This window comes from Molothrus aeneus, chromosome 9 (assembly GCF_037042795.1).
Source record: "Molothrus aeneus isolate 106 chromosome 9, BPBGC_Maene_1.0, whole genome shotgun sequence".
NCBI classification, from domain to species: domain Eukaryota; kingdom Metazoa; phylum Chordata; class Aves; order Passeriformes; family Icteridae; genus Molothrus; species Molothrus aeneus.
The window spans coordinates 28764108-28785454 of NC_089654.1; the positions used below are offsets into that span (position 1 = coordinate 28764108).

General features: G+C 44.8%; 1 long non-coding RNA gene across 1 annotated transcript in view; it reads left to right on the plus strand.

The window, feature by feature from the left end:
• Positions 1-1800: 1800 nt before the first annotated feature.
• LOC136560220 (uncharacterized) overlaps positions 1801-21347 on the plus strand; it is a 41491-nt gene continuing 21944 nt past the window's right edge. The window contains exon 1 of the long non-coding RNA XR_010784097.1: positions 1801-2362. This is a non-coding gene — a long non-coding RNA (uncharacterized lncRNA). The remainder of the gene's footprint in view (positions 2363-21347) is intronic.

Sequence of the window (21347 nt, forward strand, 5' to 3'; positions counted from 1 at the left end):
CAATGCAGAGTGCAGGAAAAAATGTTTGAGGAATGGGGACAGAACCAGGACCTTGCCCTGTGTCCTGCTCCAGCACGACAGAGAGGGGATTTCCTGCCCTGTGAAAATGGTGAAACAGTGTGTGGTTGTCAGCAGTTCTGTTTGAAATGCCTGCTGGAGCATGTAGCTGTGTTTATTTTAATGGCTGGATGTATACATTCATTATTTCTCACTGGTTTTGCATTGTGTACATGCACAAAGGTGGAACCATACATATGTATGTTCCATATCACACACACATCCACAGCCTACAACACCCACCAGCACAATGCAGCATTAAACCAGGGGGCTTTTGCTTCTCTTAATTACCTAATTACATTGATTCTTACATTCTGTACATCTTGGTTTTATCTGAACTTTCCAGAAGGTGTAAGCAATACACATCTTGTCACATCCCATTTTCACACTAGCGCTGGTGCTGTACGAACCATTGCTCGAAATAAAACACGACGAGAATAGGCAGCCATCTGTCTGGGAAGCACATGCAGTCCCAGATGGCAGCTCCTCTCCTGCTTGCTGCTAGCACAGTCCTCTCTCTGCCTGAGGAGCACAGCAGAAATGTGTAACAGTTCAGCAGGGAGATGTAGAACGTGTGGTCCTCCCCCGGGCTGGGGCTCGGGGCCCTCCAGCGATGGGAGGGAAACTTGAAACTTGGAGCAGGGAGCCCATCCCTAAGGGGGGCAGGTGTTCATCTCTCTCACAGCAACCACCTCTCTGGGAATGAGGCTCCTCATCCCGTCTGTCTCTGTGTGAATATTCCTTTCGAATGGTGAAGTGGGGGCCTGGAGGAAAAGAATCCACAGGATCTTGTTGGGTAAAGCTGGAGGGAGGTAAAAGCCTCTGAGCCCCTTTTGAGAAGGACAGGGCTGCTCTGGGGTCAGGAGGGATAACAAGGGGTGCTGAAGGTTCATCACATATCTCTGCTTTTGTTTCCAACCCAGGGGTTCCCCCCTCTGCAAGCAAGTGCTCAGATCAGTTCTCTCTGGACTGTTCACACCAGCGACTCTGCTTGGTTTGCAGGCAGCTTGGCCACCAAGAAGTGACACATGCCAGCCTCCAAGGGTCACAAGCCACCTCACAGCCAGCGTCCCTCCCACCAAGGAGTTGTCCTGTGTCATTCAGGACAGGTGACACTGCTGCCTGCCCTCAGTCAGTGCCACCTGTGAAACCACAGCATGGGAATGTCTGTCCTGCCAGCAGAGGTGAATGGTGATGAAATATCTCTGCTTAGCAAAGCTTGGGCATTTCTGCTGGACATGGCATCCAGGGATTGCTTTCACTGATCAAATTCAGCAGAAAAAGCCCAGGAATGTGTAAAGCACCAAGTCTGGGAGTGGCTGGGTGAGAATGCAGCTTCTTTATTCTTTGAACTTTCTGCCCCTGCACGTAGTTTTTAATCTGGCCTGAGGGAGGGATAAAGGATATAGGGACAGGTTTCTACAGAACAGAAGAAATTATCACAAAAGGAATCACAGCCCTTGGGAGAGGCACCCAAAGCTGTCTCCCTGTGACTTTCACTACAGCCTTTAGAAGACCTGAGCAGTGGTTCTGTGAAACAATTAAGAATTTCCTTGTAATTTTGTTTTGCAAAATCATCTCCTTCCTGGATTCCAGTTTTCTGGAAGACAAAGAAGAGCTGAGCAGTGGTTTTGTGGAACAATTAAGAATTTCCTTATCTTCTTATCATTTTGCTTTGCAAAATCATCTCTCTGCGTTTCAGTTTTCTGGAATGTCTTTTGAGACTGTCTCCATTCCCAGAAAAGCCTTTGCACCATCTAATGACTTTTTAACCTCGTGAGACATGTTCCCATCTGCAGTTTTTCCACTGAGAGGCTCATGGATACGGTATTTTTACTGCATAACTTGGCAGCAGTCATTTTGTACAGGGTGAAACTGCCATAGGTAGGGCATCTTCCACTATCCCAGTTTCTCCAAGTTCCATCCAACCTGGCCTTGAACCCTTCCAGGGACGGAGCAGCCACAGCTTCTCTGGGCAACCTGTGCCTCCCCACCCTCAAAGGGAAGAATTTCTTCTTAATATCTAATCTAAACCTAATATCTTCCTAATATCTAATCTAAACCACTCACATGGTCAGGAGGAGAGACAGTGCATGCAGGAAAGGTCCTGCTGAGATTGTGCAGAGGGTCAGATTGTTTTGGATGCAGGAGAAAAACAACTGCTTATTCCTTCCTCTCGGAAGCGATTTTGCCTTGGCCCGGCTTGTGCAAAATGGAATTAGAGAGCTTTGCTGAGCACCGGGAGCTGGCGGGAGCCATCACTCAGCCAATTCATCATCATGGGAGCCTGGTATCTAATAAGCAGGTAATAAATGTGCTAAGTGTCCACCTTCAGGTTGCCTGCATGCCTCCCCCCTGCCCAGAGCCTGGCTTGCAGCTGCTGGCAAGGAGACGTCACCCTGGCTGAGGAGCAGATGATGCTGGAGTGTGGGGTGTTCTGAGACCCCCCATCGAAGGCAAGAATGAATGAATCTGACTCCATGTTCTTAGAAGGCTAATTTATTTATTTAAGGCTAATATTTATATTAAAGCATGCTATGCTAAACTACACTAAAGAATACAGAAAGGATACTTACAGAAGATACTAATGAAAACTTGTGACCCCTTCCAGAGTCCTCACACAAACCTAACCGCGATTGGTCATTAAGTAAAAACAATTCACACGTTGGATAAACAATCTCCAACCACATTTCAAAGCAGCAAAACACAGGAGAAGCAAATCAGATAATTATTGTTTTCCTTTTTCTCTGAGGCTTCTCAGCTTCCCAGGAGAAAATCCTGGGCAAAGAGGATTTTTCAGAAAATATGATGGTGACACTGGAGCGATGCCTGTCTGGCTTTTCTCTCCTACCATGGGCTCTGTAGGGCAAGGTGTGGGGCTGGGGAAGGCAGGAAAGCCTCACCCCAGCTAAATCAGGCCTGGAGGGTGCAATGGGGCTTGGCTGATCTCTGGGAGTCAGGCAGCAGGTTGTGGTAGGGAATGGGGAGGGTTTGGGTTTGTCATGGAATGTTTTGTATCTTCGGTCGAGGTGCTGAAATTGTGATTTCTCTGGGTTTCAGTGTGTGAGGTGATATGCAAAGGGCAGCTGGAAGGAAGGACAAAGGGATGTTGAGTAGAGAAAGCACAGGGAAATGCTCCCCCTGCCCTGAGGGAACAGCCATGGCTGTGGTACCAGGGAATACAGGAATGGTTTGGGTTGGAAGGCACCTTAAGGATCACCTAGTTCCAATTCCCTGCCATGAGCAGGGACATGTTCCACTAGACCAGGTTGTTCAACCTCCCATCCAATCTGGCCTGGAACACTTCCAGGGATGGAACATCCACAGCTTTTCCGGGCAGCCTCCTCCAGTGCCTTACCACCCTGGGGAACAGGTGGCACCAGGAGAACCTGGGCCTGGAACTGGAGTTACAGAAGTTCAAGGGAAGCCCATGTCCCAGGGAATTGGCAGTGGGTGGCTGTCCTTGCTGGGGGACATGGGTTAGGACAGGTGATCCTGGAGGAGGTGACAAGTCTGGAGGAACAGATCCTTCTCTGGCCTTGGGGAAATGAGGATCCCAACCATCAGCAAATGGGAACACGTGGAATTGCAAGGGCCTTTGCTGGCATCAGGCAGGAGGGGCTGGGGACAACCCTGACTGGAGGAGATTGCAGCAAGGGCAGGAGACAAGGACCTCTTTACATCCTCCAGCTGAGAGCAACCTGCTGGGGCACAATCTCTGGGACCACCACCTGTGATTGACAGCTGTCAATCACCTCTCCTTACTGGGGCTGTCCCCAGAGCCCCGGGGGGATGCTGCTGTCCTGGTCCCTGTGTTGCTGCCTGTGAGGGCTCCGAGCGGGCGCTCAGCACCGCAGGCCCCGCTCGGCGAGGCGGGGAAGCCCGTCCCTATTTGTCACCGAGCATGGGGCCTTGGAGGTGAATCAGAGGCACTGCATTAATGGCTGTAATCATGGCAAGCCTTGGTGCTGCTGGCTGCAGCAATCTGTTTGCTGGCTGACAGCGAGCTCGCCGCCGGCAGCGCGGCCCCGCGGGACGAGGCCTTGAGGGTGGCTGAGCCAGGCTTCTACCCCTGAGTTTGATACCTCAGGAGTTGAGCTTTTATGTTTTTCATCTATTTGTAATCCTGTGATTCTTTAGTGTGTAATTTTATCTTCCTATACACTGCTAGCTCCTGGCTTCCCATTTTGGTCAGACACAATTCCTCGCCAGGCCTGGGAATCAAGGATGCCTCACTGCCTCAGGCCCTGAGAAATGTAAAACCAAAGTGAGTTGGGGAGCAAACTTAGGGTAAATTACTTCATTACCTCAAGCTGTAATTGGAAGATTAACCTCCAATATGCAAATGGACCAAACTTATAAAAGTCTGAAAACCTGTGACCATTTTGGTCCATTTTGGGTGTAGGCCCTGGGAGGCTTTGTCTGCCTGAAACATACCTTCAATAAATATAACAGCTTTTCATTCCCTTAATTTTATCTGGCCTCTGTTTTTAGGTAAGCCCAAAAAGGCATCAAGTTGGGGAGGTGAAATCCTAGGCTCAAGCTCGTGGATGGCAAATCCAGCAGAGTGGATTGCAGCCAGGCAGATTTTGGGTTTTGGGGAGTGCCCTGTGCTTTCAGGGGTTTCTCTTTTCTTTGGTTATCCTTAAAGAGGCCTGCTGCTCCTTTCAGTTTGCTGGCATCCCCCAATTTTGCATTTGTCTTCCTTGCTAATGCTGCAGTTGGTGCTAGTGCTGCTTGGGGTTTCAGACCAGCCTGGGATCAATAGGGGAGCACTTGCAAGCATCATATTAATTGAGCCTTATGTTGAGAGCCCTTGTGCTATTGATTGTAACAGTAACTTCAGCTGGAATTTGGGAAGCACTTACTTGAAGTCGAAAAAATAAGAAGAAAGCAGAATGCTGGGTGATTGCATTGACTTCATTTCCAGAGGATTACACTGTAATAATTGTGTGTGTCCAGTCTGCTTTCATTACTTGTCCCTCTAATGAAAGTACCAGGAATGCTTGCAGATTTCAATATGCAGGATTACAGGGCTTGCTTGGAGCAAGCACCAGAGTACAGTGGCCAGGAGCAATATGAGAGACTTTATCTTAATAACCAGCAGAAGATACCCACTCACATTGCTGTCTGCCCCACTCACATCCTTTTCTTTGCTTTCCTTCCTCTAAAATAAAAAAAAAAAAAAAGGAAACAAAAAATGCCAATTACTGACTGAGAACATGAATTTTTTATTGACCTCCTGTAATACCCCACAAAGCTCAGGAGCCTGGAAAGTAATGAAATGAGATTTCTTCAAAGAACAAATGAATGAGAGATGATGACTGTCTGGCCCAAAAGTGAGATGAGGGCATTGTCAAGGGCCTGACTTTGAGGTGAAGGAAGGACAGGACTGCTCTGGGGTCAGGAGGGATAACAGGGGGTGCTGAAGGCTCATCACATATCTCTACTTTTCATTCCAGCCCAGGGATTCCCCTCTCTGAAAGCCAGTGCTCAGATTGTGGGATGCCCTGAGGGGTTGGGGCAACCTTAGCATGGCTTGTGCAGCTCTGTTTTGTATTGGTTTTGTTGTTTTTCTTCTTTTCTGACACACAGCCATCCTCTGAAGCTCTTGGTGTGGGGCAAAGTACCCTAGATACACCCAGGCTGGGGATGCTTTGGCTGCCAAATGTCCTTTCCTGCTTTGCAGAGCTCTTTGGGGAGGTGCCCTGAGTGCTCAGAACCCCAGGTTTGGGACCAAACTTGCTGGGATCTCGTTGCCATGCTGGGGCTTTCTGAGACTCCAGTTGTTTTTAATATGCTGCTTTGCAATAACCCAACAAAAGCTGCTCTCAAACTCATTTATTATTTTTTATAAATGCTCCCCCCACTTTTTTATTTTTTTTCTGTTGTTGTTGTTGTTGTTTTAAGATGCTGTCAAATTGCACTTCTTAAGATTCATGGTGGATCTCCTCTGCCTGACTCTATTACCCAATTTAAATACACAACAGCAAGAGGGGTTGAATGCCACTGTGTTAACATGGTGCCAGAGACCTCTTCGAGGTTGTTTGTTAAAAGCAAATTGTACCTGTTAAGGGGCTGGGAAGGGGAGCACAGCTGCTGTTAACTGCTTTACCAAATTGACTCTGACTCATTCGTTTCAAATGAAAATTGAAATGCTTTTGACTTCTCCTTTTTCTTCTTCTTCTTCTTTTTTTTTTTTCTTCATCCTTCCAGTGGCAAATTTGCTTTACTTAACGCTAAGTGGGGATCATTTCTTGTGATTACTGAAAAATGCATCATAACTTTTGATTACGCTGCTATTAAGGATGCAGAATGGCAATTGCTGCTGCTCGAGAGAGGGAGAGGGGGAGAGGGAGCGCTGCTGGAGGAGCGGGTGTAACCCTTTGCTGTGCAGAAGGTGGGAATGCTGCTGCTCTGCTGCCCCGGGCTGCAGGGGCGGGACCTGGGCTGGAATTTGGGCTGGGAGTGGACACGAACACAGCTGACCCCGGAGGGATGCAGTGGTGAGGGCTGGAGCATCGCTGAACCGCCAGGAGTTTTCCTTTTGTAGGGTTAATGATCCTCTCCTGAAATGAAAACACCTTGGGAAGGCTGGGTGTTGTGTGCAAGAAGGAAAAATTAGGGGGGTGGAGAGGCAGCAGGACCAAGGACACACATCCCAGGGGTGTGGAGCCCTTCAGTGGGGTGAGTGTTTCTGCCAGGGCCTTTCCAGCCAGGAAATGGGAAGAGAGGGATCCTGGAGGGCCCAGGGACACTGCCCTCAGTGCTGGGGAAACTGAGGCAGGGAAGGGAAGGTGGGAGCAGGAATTGAACAACTAAAGGAGCTGGGGTGTTCAGACTGGAGAAAAGGAGACTCAGGGGTGCCCTCATCACTCTCTGCAGCTCCTGAAAGGTGGCTGTGCTCAGGTGGGGCTGGGCTCTTTCTCCAGGAACTGACAGAACCAGAGCACACAGCCTCAAGCTGCACCAAGGGAAATACAGGTTGGATATCAGGATAAAGTTTTTTACAGAAAGAGTGATAAAGTTCTGGAATGGCTGCCCAGGGAGGAGGTGGAGTCCCCATCCCTGGGTGTGTTTAACAAAGCCTGGATGTGGCACTGGGTGCCAGGGTTGAGTTGAGGTGCTGGGGCTGGGTTGGACTCGATGATCTTGGAGGTCTCTCCCAACCCAGTGATTCTGTGGTTGCTTTACCTTGCACTGTTGGTTTCAGCTTGACCTCAAGACAAGTGCCGGTGATGCTGATGAGCTTTCTGGAGGATCCTTGTTGGGGAAAACCCATCCAGGCCAGTGCAGAGAGCCCTTTCCTGTCTTGGGGAAGGTGTCATCGAAATTTCCCTCCTGCTGCTCAGCACAGGGGCTGTAATCAGAGAGAGAACACCCGTGGGCTGGTGCAAAGGTGTGTGCCCAACATTGCAGGGGATCTGGGAGATGAGGAAAGGAAGGGGGGTTTGCTCTGCATCAGAGGGTCACAGGAGCGAGGCACTGGCGTTTTGCTGGTGGTCACTTCCACACTTGCCTGTTTGCAGCCCCTTCCCAAAGAGCTCTGCTGTTTATTCTGTCCGTTTTGCGGCTCTCCCAGGGCACCACCAGCCTCCTGTGGCTGCTTTAGCCCCGTGTTCCCTCTCTGAACTACGTTTCCCAGAGTTCTGCTCCTGAAGGGCTGTAGCGGGCAGCGCTGAGCCGCCTCTGAGGAGACGCAAGAACAGAAATGTCGTAGCTGCACTTAATTAAATCAGGAGCGCAGGGAGCAGCCACATCAGCTACTTGGGATGGGTTTGGAAGATGGAGCTCCCTTATGAATAAGGGAACACACTTTTTTTTTTTTTTTTTTTTTTTTTTTTTTTTTTTTTTAATGCATTCCCTTTTGCTCTGAGCAATGCTGTGGCCAGCTGCAAACAGCTGGTTCTGTCTCATACCTTGAAAAAACAGGGTTATTAGTGGGAGTGAAAGGACAGGTGAGCTCTGGGATGCTCAGGGGGAGTTCCCTGCCCTGGCAGGGCTCGCCTGAAAACACTTGGGAGGGTGCTGCAAGGCTGGAAAAGTTAAAGATGGACAGAAGTGCGTGGAATGATCAGATGCAGAGACCAACCTGCAGAGTTAGGGAGAAATATAACAGCTCCTAATATTGATGAGACAGCCAGTGCCCTCCAAGGAGAATTATAATTTCTGCTTCTTTTTCTTCTTCTTCTTCTCCATGCCCCAAACTGAGCTTGGTAGCAGAACAGATGTGGCAGAACATGGTCACAGGAAGGGTGTTTTCACCAGCACTGGCAGCCATGTGGGTTGGATTTCTTGGCAAGAAAGCACACTTTTGAAAATGTCAAATTTTTACCAGCTCACCAGTGCCCCCACCCCCAGTTGGAGGGGATGTAACTCAGCCCTCGCAGCTCACCAGGTTGGGCTTTGCTTTGTCCTGGGAGCATCCTCCTGGCTGGAGACTGTGGCTTGGCAATGTGGATGGTGAACCAGTCTCAGCATTCCCAGAAGTACATCCACACATGCACACTTACAGATACACACCCACACACACACACATATATATATATGTAGATATGTGTGTGTATATATATAAAATACATATATATATTTTTTTGCTGGCAGCTGAGATAAAAGGGATATAATGAAAATGTAAACGAAAAACTTTACAGCAGGCATGGCCTGACAGAGGGAAGATTGATATCCCGTGATGCTTTGTCTTGATGAGACAATGAAAAATAACCACCACGGCAGCTGTGTCAATATCAGACTTGGTAATGCACCACTAGCTGTGGGTTTTTATTTAATCCGCTTTGCTTTAAGATGATAACGGTTGTTACTTTTCAATGCCTGTCTGTCAGCACCCTGGCATTGCAATATTCCTCCGCAGCTTTGCGAGCGGGTTTCATTTATTTTAAAATACCATTTCACACACTGCTGACTTTTAACAGTGTTCCATGTGAGTTTGGGAGATTGAATAGTGACAGAAACAACACTTTTTATGAGAATACAGAATATTAAAAATGGGGCACAATATACAGATGGCAGTTTTCACTACAGCTTGTTTTTTTCCCCCCAACCTGCTTCTGCTACTCAGCTTCCCACTGAATGCATTTGTAGTAACACCATAAATGTCACTTTCGCTGACTGCCTTTTGGCATTTTATTTAAATGGGAATTTGCTGCTTGCTGCTGCTGCTGCTGCCACTGCTGCATCCAGCTCCTGCTCTGCAGCACTGCCACTGCGCTCTCCTCTTGCATCCACTGCATTTTCCATCAGCCTGGATCCAGGGGCTGCCGAAAGAGGACAGCCCCAGCCGTGGCAGAGCGATGGGAGGTGTGGGTGTGCACTCCTGAGTGTCTCTGGGAGGACTGGGAAGGTCACTGAAAGCCATCCAAGAGTGTTTTCTGCTCTGTGAAATACTTTTCTCTCTGCTTGGCTTCTCTGAGGCTCTCATCTTGCCAGCAAAAAGGCAAAACCGTGTGCTGCTGTGATGGCACCGAGAGGCAGATGATAGCTGGAGTTAGTAACTTGGGTTTAACTCCTGGGGCTCTTTTGGCTGCTTCCTGCTTAAAAATCTGGCTGCTTGCTTGAGCTCAGTTGCTGTGATGTTGAAGGAGCCCTGTCCCCTCCAGGTTTCCTGGGGCAGAGAGCAGTAAAAGCTTCCCAAAAGGTGATACAGTCACATGGCACATCCCTCTGGGCCTGGCTGCTGCTCCTACAGCCATGTGGATCTCCAGAAAATCTCCAGAGCTTGGTGTATGAAGGATTGTGATGGGTGTCAGTCCTGATCTGTCTCCTGGAGAGAGCTGCTGGTCTGCCAGTGCTTTCCTGGGGGGCCACAAGGGCTGGAAGGCAACAGGGGAAGGGGTGAACTGAGGGCTTGCTTTGATTTGCCCTCTTTTTGTGTCATAGAGTGGCTGGAGAGACCTGCTGAAGTGTCCTTCCTCCTTGGGAACAGGCAATTTTTGCTGGCTTTTTGACCTTTGAGGGCAGAGAGTCAGCTGCTCCCCGTGCCCTGGGTGCTGTGGCTGCACTCCAGCTCTTTGGGATATGATTCTGGAAGCACAGGAGGATCCACACCCATATACCCCACTCAATTCCTTCAGTGTGGGGAGGAAAAGCCTGTGCAAGGCTCATCCTTGTTTTTTTCATGACCCTTCCCACTGCCCAACAGCCCTGTTGATACTCTGTGACAACTCCCTGTCCTCTCTAACCTTTGGGAGGTTTGGGTTGCACTCCTGCCATCATCTTCTAACCCTACAAGACACCAGAGTGTTTCTGGAGATGTCTGATTGCCTGTTTGTCCCAATTCTTTGCATAACTTTGGAAGTGTCTAAGCCTCTGCACATCCAGGCTGGAATGGTTTGAATGAGTTGTAAGTGATGACTGTGGCAGAGCCAGGAATCCTGCACCTTTGTGGGTAGGAAAAACTGGTTTTGTTTGAAAATGGAAAGATGGATTTTGATGGTCATGGGAAAGGAGGTAATGTAAACATTTTTGAGGTCTTTATTTGTAGTTTTGAGGTGATATCTGGTTGCAGGCAATATTGCCCATCCCTGGAAGTGTTTAAAGCCACTTTGGACGAGGCTCTGTGCAATGAGCTCCTAGGGGAATGTATCCCTGGGTTGGAATGAAATGAGTTTTAAGGTGTCTTCCAACCCAAATAATTCCATTATTTCTTTGTTTCCTACCCAAGCGCCCCATAGAGGTCCCTGACACCACCAAATGCTTCGTCCAATGTTTTGGAAAATGATTGACATGGGATTATAACTTTGATCTCTGCAAAATAGTTTATTTCAATCTTTGAGCTGCAGATTCCCTGTACAGGTGTACAAGGACATTATATAAAATATAATGACCTCCACCAATGTTTTTCCATCCTTCTGGTAACGTTTTTGCTGTTGCAGATTGTGGCACTGCAGGACTAAGTGCACCTGCATTCCTTGAGCCCTTCTGGGAGCCTGGGAATTTGTCCTTCTCTATTCCCCTGGGAAAAAGCTGCTATTTTTGGCTTTGCAGGTTGCAGTGGTATCAGACTTGCAAGTGGTGATATTTTAATGTACATAAAGCTGTTTTCCAGTGCAGGCTGAATCTTCTCCCCTCTTGGTCCCAGGAGAGTGTTGTAGCAGGGGGTGGGAGGAGCAGAATGAGCCATTACTGAACAGGTTGACTTTCTAAAGAAAATGTGAGCTGTTTGAAAATGCTCCTACATGAGCAATGTTCCAGGCAATCCTGGGAGATGGATGAGCAGTGAGAGTGCAGGTGAGGCAGGCAGAGGCACTGGAGAAAATGCTGCTTTCTTGTCTCTGTCCCAACACAAATAATTTCCACATAAATAGCACCTATCTGTTATTTAACACTTAAATCATCAAAGTGTCCATCAGCAAGGAGCTCTTTTGTGCTGGATGCTCCACAAATATAAAAGTGTGCACACAGGGAGGCATGGAGATGGTTTATGGCTCCTGTTTTAGGGCGAGGAGATGGTGCAGGTGACCTTTCCAGAGCCCTTAAACCCCATTTTCTATTCATCACCTATTGCAACAAAGAGGACTTGCACAAAGTTTATCCCACACTTCATCAGATCTGTGGTCTGGATTCCTAAAGTGAACTTAGGGAAGCTAAACTTTTCTCCTGCTATCTGTGTAAAAATCACTCAACTACACTTGTGCACGTGTCGGTGTGCTGTAAGTCCATGGTAATGTTGTATTTGCATGATCCATCATGCAAAATAAATAAGAAATAATAGAAAAGAAATAAAATAGAAAATAGAAATAAAAGAAAATAGAAATAAAAGAAATAAATAAGAAAAAAATAAGAGTGTACCTTTGGCCTGATCCTTTTTGGCCTCTTGGATGTGAGGCAAGCTGGATAACAGGGAAAACAGGCTTCATTTTAAGCTCTGCATGTTTTGGCTCTGCTCTAGCATTTCCTATAAATATTGTCTTTTTATTGTTGTTGTTTCCCAAAGCCATGGTGTTTGCCTACTGCCAATGGTTGCCAAGGTTAATTTAGTGGTTCCCAGCTCTACCTGCATGGCTGTGCCAGGGAATTCTGCTGAACTCCACAATTCCATGTGTAATGTCTGAGTCCTTACCCAGCAGAACAGAAGCATTAACCTGAGGTGAAGAATAACATCCCCCTCCCTCTGGACATTTGTTTTCCATGGGGCTGGGCAGGGGGTGATGGTGGGGTGGGTGATGGTGACATGGGACTCCCAGGTCACATCTGTGCCCCCCCTGTGCCCTGAAGGAATGAGTCTCCCCACTGATGGATGGGATGCCATGGAAGCCCAGCTCTTTGCTCCCAGCTTGGCATTTTTATTTTTTTTTCAGGGATGCAGGATTTTTCAGGCAGCAGGATTTTCTAGGATGAAATGGGAGGGATGCTGAGGCATCTCCCAGTTTGAGCTGTCTCTGTTCACCTGTGGCAAGTGGTTATACTGGGTTCTCTTTCATGGCATTTTACAGGTGCACAGAGCTTTTTCTGTTGTCCACAGACCCTGTTTCATCCCTGAGAATTCTCATTCTCCAGAAGCTGTGCCAAGTAGCAGAGAAGTTCCTCCCTTTGCAATATTTCTTTAGGAGGAAGGGTTTTGTTGTTTTTAACACAGAACTATAGGTAGTTTGGGATTTTTGGAAGGAGGCTCAGCTTGGTTTGCTGCAAGGTTTGTAGGGTTTGTAGGTCCTGACATTCCTCATTCAGCATTTCTGGCACCCCTCTGACAAACTCCATGTCCAACAAATACCAAACATACAACTCTACAAAACAAAACAACAATTCATTTTCTTTTATTAATACATAAAGATAAGTGTAAAGACTTTAATAAAATATATTACATAAACCTTTCCAACCATTCAATATCTACACATAAAAACATACAAAAATTACAAAAAAATAAAAAAAGCCAAACTAAAAAAAACCACACATAATTTAAGAATCTATTTAACCAGCTAATATAAAAAAACATTAAAAATTTAAAAAAGTTATAAAAATATTAAAAAACCAAACTAAAAAAACCACACATAATTTAAGAATCTATTTAATCATCTAATATAAAAACATAAAAAAAATTAAAAAACCTTTTTTTGTAAAAAATATATTAAAAAAACAAACTAAAAAAACCCCACACATAATTTAAGAATCTATTTAATCAGGTAATATAAAAAAAAATAAAAAAATTTTAAAAACCTTTTTTTGTAAAAAAATATATTAAAAAACCAAACTAAAAAAACCACACATGATTTAAGAATCTATTTAATCAGCTAATATAAAAAAACTTAAAAAAAATAAAAATGTAAAAAAATTTTAAAAAACTTTTTTTGTAAAAATATATAAAAAAGCCAAACAATCAATTTAATCAGCTAATATAAAAAAAACTTTAAAAAATAAACATATATATCAACATAATATTTATACCTTATCTACTTCAATATATGCAACAAAGCTTTAATAATCTTAAAACTTAAAGCAATTAGAGAAATCACAGCAATCTTCATAATTCAAACAGGAGGGGGGAAATATTAAAACCCTAATTACTAAAAATTTTAAACTCTCTATACTAACAAACAGTAAAGGTGTTTTCAAAAGGTTTGGGTTTGTGTCATGATGGAGTGGGAGGAAGGAAGGACTGGCTTTCAAACCTGTGATCATCATGTCCAGGCCACGTGGGCCTTGTGGCTTCTCTGGCCAAGCTGTGTCATTTTGGCAGAGGTGGAGGCAGGGTTAGGATCTCAGGGCAGTGATTTGGGTGTAACTGGCCTCCCCAAATGTGGGATGCAGGGGGTTTCCAGGAAGGATGTGCTGTGTGATGACTCTGAGCCAGGAGGCCAATTCAGTGTGCACTGTTGGATTCTTCCCAGCTCTCAAACTGAGATTTCTGGGGTTTCTGGGCAGGAAGTGACAATTCCATCCCAGATCTGGTGCTGTAATTGCTGATTTTCCATCTCTCCTTCACTTAATTTGCTTTGGCCATGTAGGAGCTCCAAAAAATCTCCAGAGCTTGGTGTATGAAGAATTGTGATGGGTCCTGATCTGTCTCCTGGAGAGAGCTGCTGGTCTGCCAGTGCTTTCCTGAGGGGCCACAAGGGCTGGAAGGCAACAGGGGAAGGGGTGAACTGAGGGCTTGCTTTGATTTGCCCTCTTTTTGTGTCATAGAGTGGCTGGAGAGACCTGCTGAAGTGTCCTTCCTCCTTGGGAACAGGAATTTTTTCTGGCTTTTTGACCTTTGAGGGCAGAGAGTCAGCTGCTCCCTGTGCCCTGGGTGCTGTGGCTGCACTCCAGCTTTTTGGGATATGATTCTGTAAGCACAGGAGGATCCACACCCATATACCCCACTCAATTCCTTCAGTGTGGGGAGGAAAGGATCAGAGTTGTGAGGAGAGCAGTGGGTGCTCAGTGGCTTGGATAGATGGGATTAACCCCACTCCTGCATTTTCCATGCCTTTTGTCCCAGGTGCCCAGCCCTGAGCTCCATCTCCCCCCAGCACAGGCTCCACTTGGGAGGGTCAAACCCCAAACCAAGCCCTCACCAAGCCCCAGTGCTTCCTGTACGCTCTGCACAGGAATGGATGCTGCATCCAGCTGTGTGAAAACACCAACACATTAATTTGGGATGAAACTGAGAGAACAGGCAGGAAAACCTACAGCTCTGGTACAAGGGGTACTCGCTGGACCTGTGCAGCCTCCAGGATTTAGATCCCTGCTCGCTGTGGAATGCTGAACACAGCTTCTGCATGGAAAAGCTGAGGCAAAGGCCCAAAGGAGGAGCAGCTGCAGGAGGAGCTGCAGCTCACCTGCACAGGGGTCCCTGCACAGCCTCCCACCCCTCTGGCACCCCAGAGCCAGCTCCACCCTGAGTGTCCCTGCGTGGCCAAAGGACCCTGCAGGCACTCTGAGCTCTGGCTGGGCTCAGCAGCTTTCTGTGCACAGCCCTGAATCCCACGGGGAGTTTCCAGCCTTTCCATCATCTGTTGCAATCCCGTGGTTATTATGGATAGCAATAGCAGTACCTGGAAGCTCTTTGGTGGCAGTTGCTGTTTCAGAGGCTATTAAGCTTGCAGCTGAACACCTCTTTGTCTAAGCTAGCGCCTAATCTTTCACGTGACAATATCTTTACAGCTAGACCCATCTGGAGCCTGAGTCAAAATCAGATTCACTTTCACTCCAAGCTGCAGATTTGGAGAATTACACTGTGTCAGCAGGGGAGGGGGGAGAGATTTTTGTTAAGAAGATGAAGGAGATATTTCCTTATCTATGAAAGGCTGCAAAATGGTGTGCTGTTTTTGGCTGGGATGGAGTTGATTTTCTTCCCAGTGGCTGGTGTGGGGCTGTGGTTTGGATGTGTTGATGACACTGGGAGGTTTTTGTTGTTGCTGAGTGTAGGAGTGATGGCGGTAGCACAGTCAGGACAGACAGAGACCAGAGATCTCTGCAGCCAGGCCATGGAACTTGTGGGTTATTGCAAAGGGCCTGGGTACAGGGCCCTGCTGGGAGCTGCTAGCCACAGCTCAGAGCAGGCCCAGAGAAGTAAAGAGAGTGGGAAAGAGAGAGAAGGCAAGAGCGTGGTACAGAGGATGAGAGAGAGCAAAAGAGTAAAAGAGAGTGAAGTTCCTGTTACAATACCATAAATTTTCTTCTGTACTGAATATTCTAATTCTCACTAACCAATCCAATACAAGATACAGATCCTATAGCATTTACATACAGCCTATAAGAATCATTACATTACCATACTGTGTTACATTTTAAACCCTAAAAACTCCTCTTTGGACCCCTTCTGCCAAGCTGTAGGGTCTGCTCTGACCCTTGGAGCTGTCTGCAAGCAGAGGGTGTTGTTCCATCAAAAGGGGATCACCTTCAGCAGGCCATGCCATTGTTTTCCAGTTGTTCAGTAACTGAGGGATCTCAAAGCTTGCTTTCATTTCAATCTCACTTAGAGTTTCCATATTCTCAAGATCTTTTGCCAAGCAATCATATTTATAAGGCTTCCCTGTTTCATCTTCCCCAACAGCTGAGCCGAGCTCACACAGATCCAAGGCTTTTGCTGCTCCCTGCAGTGCCCCACGAGTGAGGAGTGCACAAGGAGCTGGGAGGGGACTCAGCTGACCCCAAGTGACCCAAGGGATGTTCCATATCGTGTGTTTGGTGATATAAAGCTGTGAAGAAGAAGGAGGGGGCATTGAGAGTGAAGATTTTGTCATCCTGATACCTTAGGTTTTAAGTGTTTCTGTTCTGCTGTGGTGTGCAGCTTTTAGCTTTATATTCAGTTTATATCCCAGTTATATCCCAGCTTTATACTGGGATCTTTTCACAGGGTGGTGAAGACAAAACAATCTTGTTCTAGCTGGAGACTCAAGGACAATCTTCAAACTTCAGGCCCAAAGCATAAACATGAGGAGGGTGGGCAAGCAAGCAAGGAGGATGAAATTTCATCATTTGAAGTTGTTAATTGGACAGTTAACTCCTAGATGCAAATGGACTAAAACTTATAAAAATGTAAGGTCTTGTGACCTCTTTTGCTTCCATCTTGGAGCCATCTGGGCAGAGCCACAACTGTGGCTCCAGTACTGCCAGGGTGTGTCCCTTGAAGGCACATATAATATAAATATAAATAAATATATAAATATATAAATTTATAAAGAAATATATAAATATACATGATACAATGTATATATTTATATATAAATACATAAACATTCGAATACAGAAATAAAAATTCTATAAAATATATAAAAATAAATAAAAATAAATATATAAATATAGAAACTTATAAAGAAATACATAAATATATATGATATAATATAAAATATTTTTATATAAATACATAAATATTCTAATAAATAAATAAAAATATAAAAATATAGAAATAAATAAAAATAAATATATAAAATAAATATATAAATAAATATATACATGATATAATATACAAATATATATTTATATATAAATACATAAATATTCTAATAAATAAATAAAAATATAAGAATCTATAAAGATATATATAAAGATAAATATATATATAAAGCGAGGGCACTTCAATAAATATCCACTTTATTCCTCTTAACTCCATCTAGCCTCTGTTCCAGCCCCTTAAGGCATCAGTTTTGGTGACCACATGTGATGAAGCCCTGCTTTCCTGGAGATGGCTGGACAATGCCCATGGGGAGTGGAGCATGAACTCCTTGTTTTTCATGTGTGGTTTTGCTTTCCTCGTTATTAAATTGGCTTTATCTCAATGCACAAATTTTCTCACTTTTATCCATTCAGCTCTCTCGCCCACCCCACTGGGGGGGAGTGAGTGAGAGGCTGTGTGGGGCTGAGTTAAACCACGACAAATGGCAGCATTAAATCTTTGTCAGGAGATCTTAGCAGGGATAATGTCTTTCCACGTCAAAAATCAACCCAAACAAACCAGAGATAATGGACATTTAGGTGAAAGCAAATGATCTATGATTTCTGAGCATGCAGGAATCTGGGAAATGAACTACTTGTTCAGATGTCTTCTTTTGAGTTCATTAGTTTTGTTCCACCCTCCACTTGGTGTTTTAATATGTATTCTAAAACACTTCTTGCATTACATTCCTATCCCTATCTTTCAAAAACTGGAACAACTTAGTTCATAGAATCATAGAATGGTTTGGGCTGGGAGGGAACTTCAATATTACCTTGTTCCACACCCCTGCCATGGGCAGGGGCACCTTCCACTATCCCAGGGTGCTCCAAGCCCCATCCAGCCTGACCTTGGACACTTTCAGGGGCTGCCACAGCTTCTCTGGGCACCCTGTGCCAGGCCCTCCCCACCTCACAGGGAGGAAACACTTGAATTCTGTCTTGCTGGAGATCTGAGTTTGGCTATGATGTGGGGGATGAAATAGAGGTTCACGTATTTTCCATGCTGCTCACTGCAGAGCTGGGAAATTACTAAGCTGACACCTTCTGTTTGTCTCCGTGTTTGCAGTGCTGTGATGCCCCTGCCAAACAGGGAGAGTTATGGATGGGAACTGCTGGGGTTTTAATCTTTGCTGCTGCAAGCTGGAGGCAGCTTTCAAAGGGCTCCAGTCACCTATTTCTGAGAGTTTTGCTGTTAAAGGAGGGTTGTGCTGGAGAAATACTTCCCCCCCAAGCTGTCCTTTTCTTCAAATTCTTTCTTTCTTTCTTTCTTTCTTTCTTTCTTTCTTTCTTTCTTTCTTTCTTTCTTTCTTTCTTTCTTTCTTTCTTTCTTTCTTTCTTTCTTTCTTTCTTTCTTTCTTTCTTTCTTTCTTTCTTTCTTTCTTTCTTTCTCTCTTTCTCTCTTTCTCTCTTTCTCTCTTTCTCTCTTTCTCTCTTTCTCTCTTTCTCTCTTTCTCTCTTTTCTCTCTTTTCTCTCTCTCTTTCTTTCTTTCTTTCTTTCTTTCTTTCTTTCTCTCTTTCTTTCTTTCTTTCTCTCTCTCTCTCTCTTTCTTTCTTTCTTTCTTTCTCTCTTTCTCTCTCTCTTTCTCTCTTTCTCTCTTTTCTCTCTCTCTTTCTTTCTTTCTTTCTTTCTTTCTTTCTTTCTTTCTTTCTTTCTTTCTTTCTTTCTTTCTTTCTTTCTTTCTTTCTTTCTTTCTTTCTCTCTTTCTCTCTTTCTCTCTTTCTTTCCCTTCCTTCCTTCCTTCCTTCCTTCCTTCCTTCCTTCCTTCCTTCCTTCCTTCCTTCCTTCCTTCCTTCCTTCCTTCCTTCCTTCCTTCCTTCCTTCCTTCCTTCCTTCCTTCCTTCCTTCCTTCCTTCCTTCCTTCCTTCCTTCCTTCCTTCCTTCCTTCCTTCCTTCCTTCCTTCCTTCCTTCCTTCCTTCCTTCCTTCCTTTTCTTTCTCACTTTCCCTCTCTTTTTTTCTGTTTTTCTCTCTCTCTCAGTCTCTTTCTTTCTTTCTCTCTCTCCTTTCTTTTTCTCTCTCTGTTTCTCTTTCTCTCTCTTTGTCTTGCTCTCAATCTTGCCTTCCTGCCTCCTTCCCTCCCCCTGGAATTCTTTTATTTAAAAATCCAGAGTGGTGCCCCTGGAAGGAAAGGTCTGTGTGTCCTCCAGGCACAAAACTCTGCAGGTGCAGAGCTGGAAGATTGCAAACAGTTCCTCGGTGTGAATAATTCCTCCTCCCCTTTGGGGGCTCTTTTTCTAGCTTACATTCAGATATACTTTCTCTCTTCTTTTTAAGTAGTCTTCCCAAATATCAAGTTTATACTCCCACTCTTCATCACTCATGAATCCTTGTTTTTACCACTGTATTTTTGTTGTTTATTTAAATGTATATTAATGTGAAGAATTTGTAAATGGTGTAGCGATTTTTTTTTCTTCTGTGCCTCTATTTGTATTGGCAGACAACTTGTACAACATGATGTGAAAATACCCCCATATTTTCTAGTTATGCTTTATCTGTCTGCCTCTGTGGTGACCCTCTGACCAAATAATATCCTCAGTCACTTAGATATCCTCATTATAACCATTAGGTTAAGTGCTGAGCAGAAAATGTATATACTGTACCTTAAGTTTCTAATCACTGTGGCAGAGTTTAGATTGGTGCTATCTTTTTTTAATGGCCAGCAATTCAGTTTCTTGGATGAGGTAGTTAATTGGTTCTTTATTGTCTATAGCCTCAGCAAAGCTTTTTTTTTTCCTTTAGTGTTTGTGAAAACCTCTTACCTTCTATTTTTAGTGTTATTTTTTTCTGGAGAGGAAATAGCAGAACAGACTACAAAGTGCATGTGATTTTGCAGGGATTTAGAATTAAAAATCGCATTTCCAGTGCAATGAAAAATCCCAATGAAGCAAGAATGTGTAAATGAATCTGAAACTGCAGCTGAGCTCTGAGTCCTAAGCTGAGGAGAAGGGCCATTGGGGGAGTGAAATTTAAGGAAAATTCAACTGGAGACTTTTCATTTGTTGCTGGTTTCCAGGAGTTTGCAGCCACAGAGGTTAGAAACTTATATTTACCTTTTAGCACAATTATGATGATTCTCATGTGTTCACCTGTGAGCAGCAGCTGAAGCTGGGTAAAAAAAGCTCCTGAAATAATTTAAGATGATGAAATAAGGAGAAGTTAAGAATATTGCATTAGGCACCTGAAATTTTATCTGTTTGAAAGTGCTGTGGAACTGCTATTTCATGGATCTGGCCTGAGGTGCCATACCAGTAAGAGATGTTTGTGTGCATGGAGTAGCTGCAAAATCAGCTGGGTTTTTATTAAAAATATGAGCTAGAGAGTCTCAATGTGTATCAGAGGTGGGAATGGGGTGCTAGGTATCCATGAACTGAGCAAAACTTGGTGTTCCTGCAGCAGGCAGGGACACTCCAGCCTGTGAGTGTGATCCCACTCCAATGCTGAATACCAACCTGAGAGCTGGATATTGCAAATAACCCCTCTGGGTTGTTTTCTGGGGAGGCAGAGGAGGAGGATTTCAAGTGCTGAAATGCCCTTTTGACTGAGAAGGTTACACTGGGGACACTGGTTTGTTATGGGCTGCCAAGGGCAGGAAATGCCAGCTCTGCACTTTCACCTTTTGCTGTGGAGGTTGTTTTCCTTCTTAATCAAATTGAGGCTGTCCTGGTCTGCTCTGAGCCCTGGGCTCCAGCCCTGAGAAACTCATTCCTTGTGGGTCACTAATTCTGGGGAGGAGGGAGGCCTGACATCTCCCTCCTGGGAGGTGTGGTGGAAAGGTCATGTGCAAAACATGGAGAAATATATTTGTTTCCTCTGGCAGGTACTCACTCCTGTGCTCATTTAGTTTACAGATGATGGATCCAACCCTTGAAAATCTGCTCCTATATTAAGTTTTTTGAGGAAAGAGATGCAACCAGTTTGGGGTTTCTGCAAACACAGGTGCCATGGTGAAAAATAGACTGAGTTCTGAACAGAAATTAATCCAAGCCCTGAAAGGACTTACTTTGCTAACAGTATTAGTATTGGTGCTGCAGATATGGCAAGTCCTTGTAGCTCAATGAGTTTGTCTCAGAAGTTGTTAATGAAGTTGTTTTAGAAGAATTTTTTTACAATGAGGGTGATGATTGTATTTGCTGGGAAATGTCCTGACAAAGGCAGGAATGATGAATCTGACTCCATGCTCTCAGAAGACTAATTTATTACTATATTATATTATATTACATTACATTACACTACATTATACTATACTATACTGTGCTATACTATACTGTACTAAAGAATACAGAAGGGATACTTACTAAAATGCTAAAAAGATAATAATGAAAACTTGTGGCTCTCTCCAGAGTCCTGACACAGCTTGGCCCTGATTGGCCAAAGAGTGAAAACAACTCCCAGCAGAATCCAATGGAACAATCACCTGT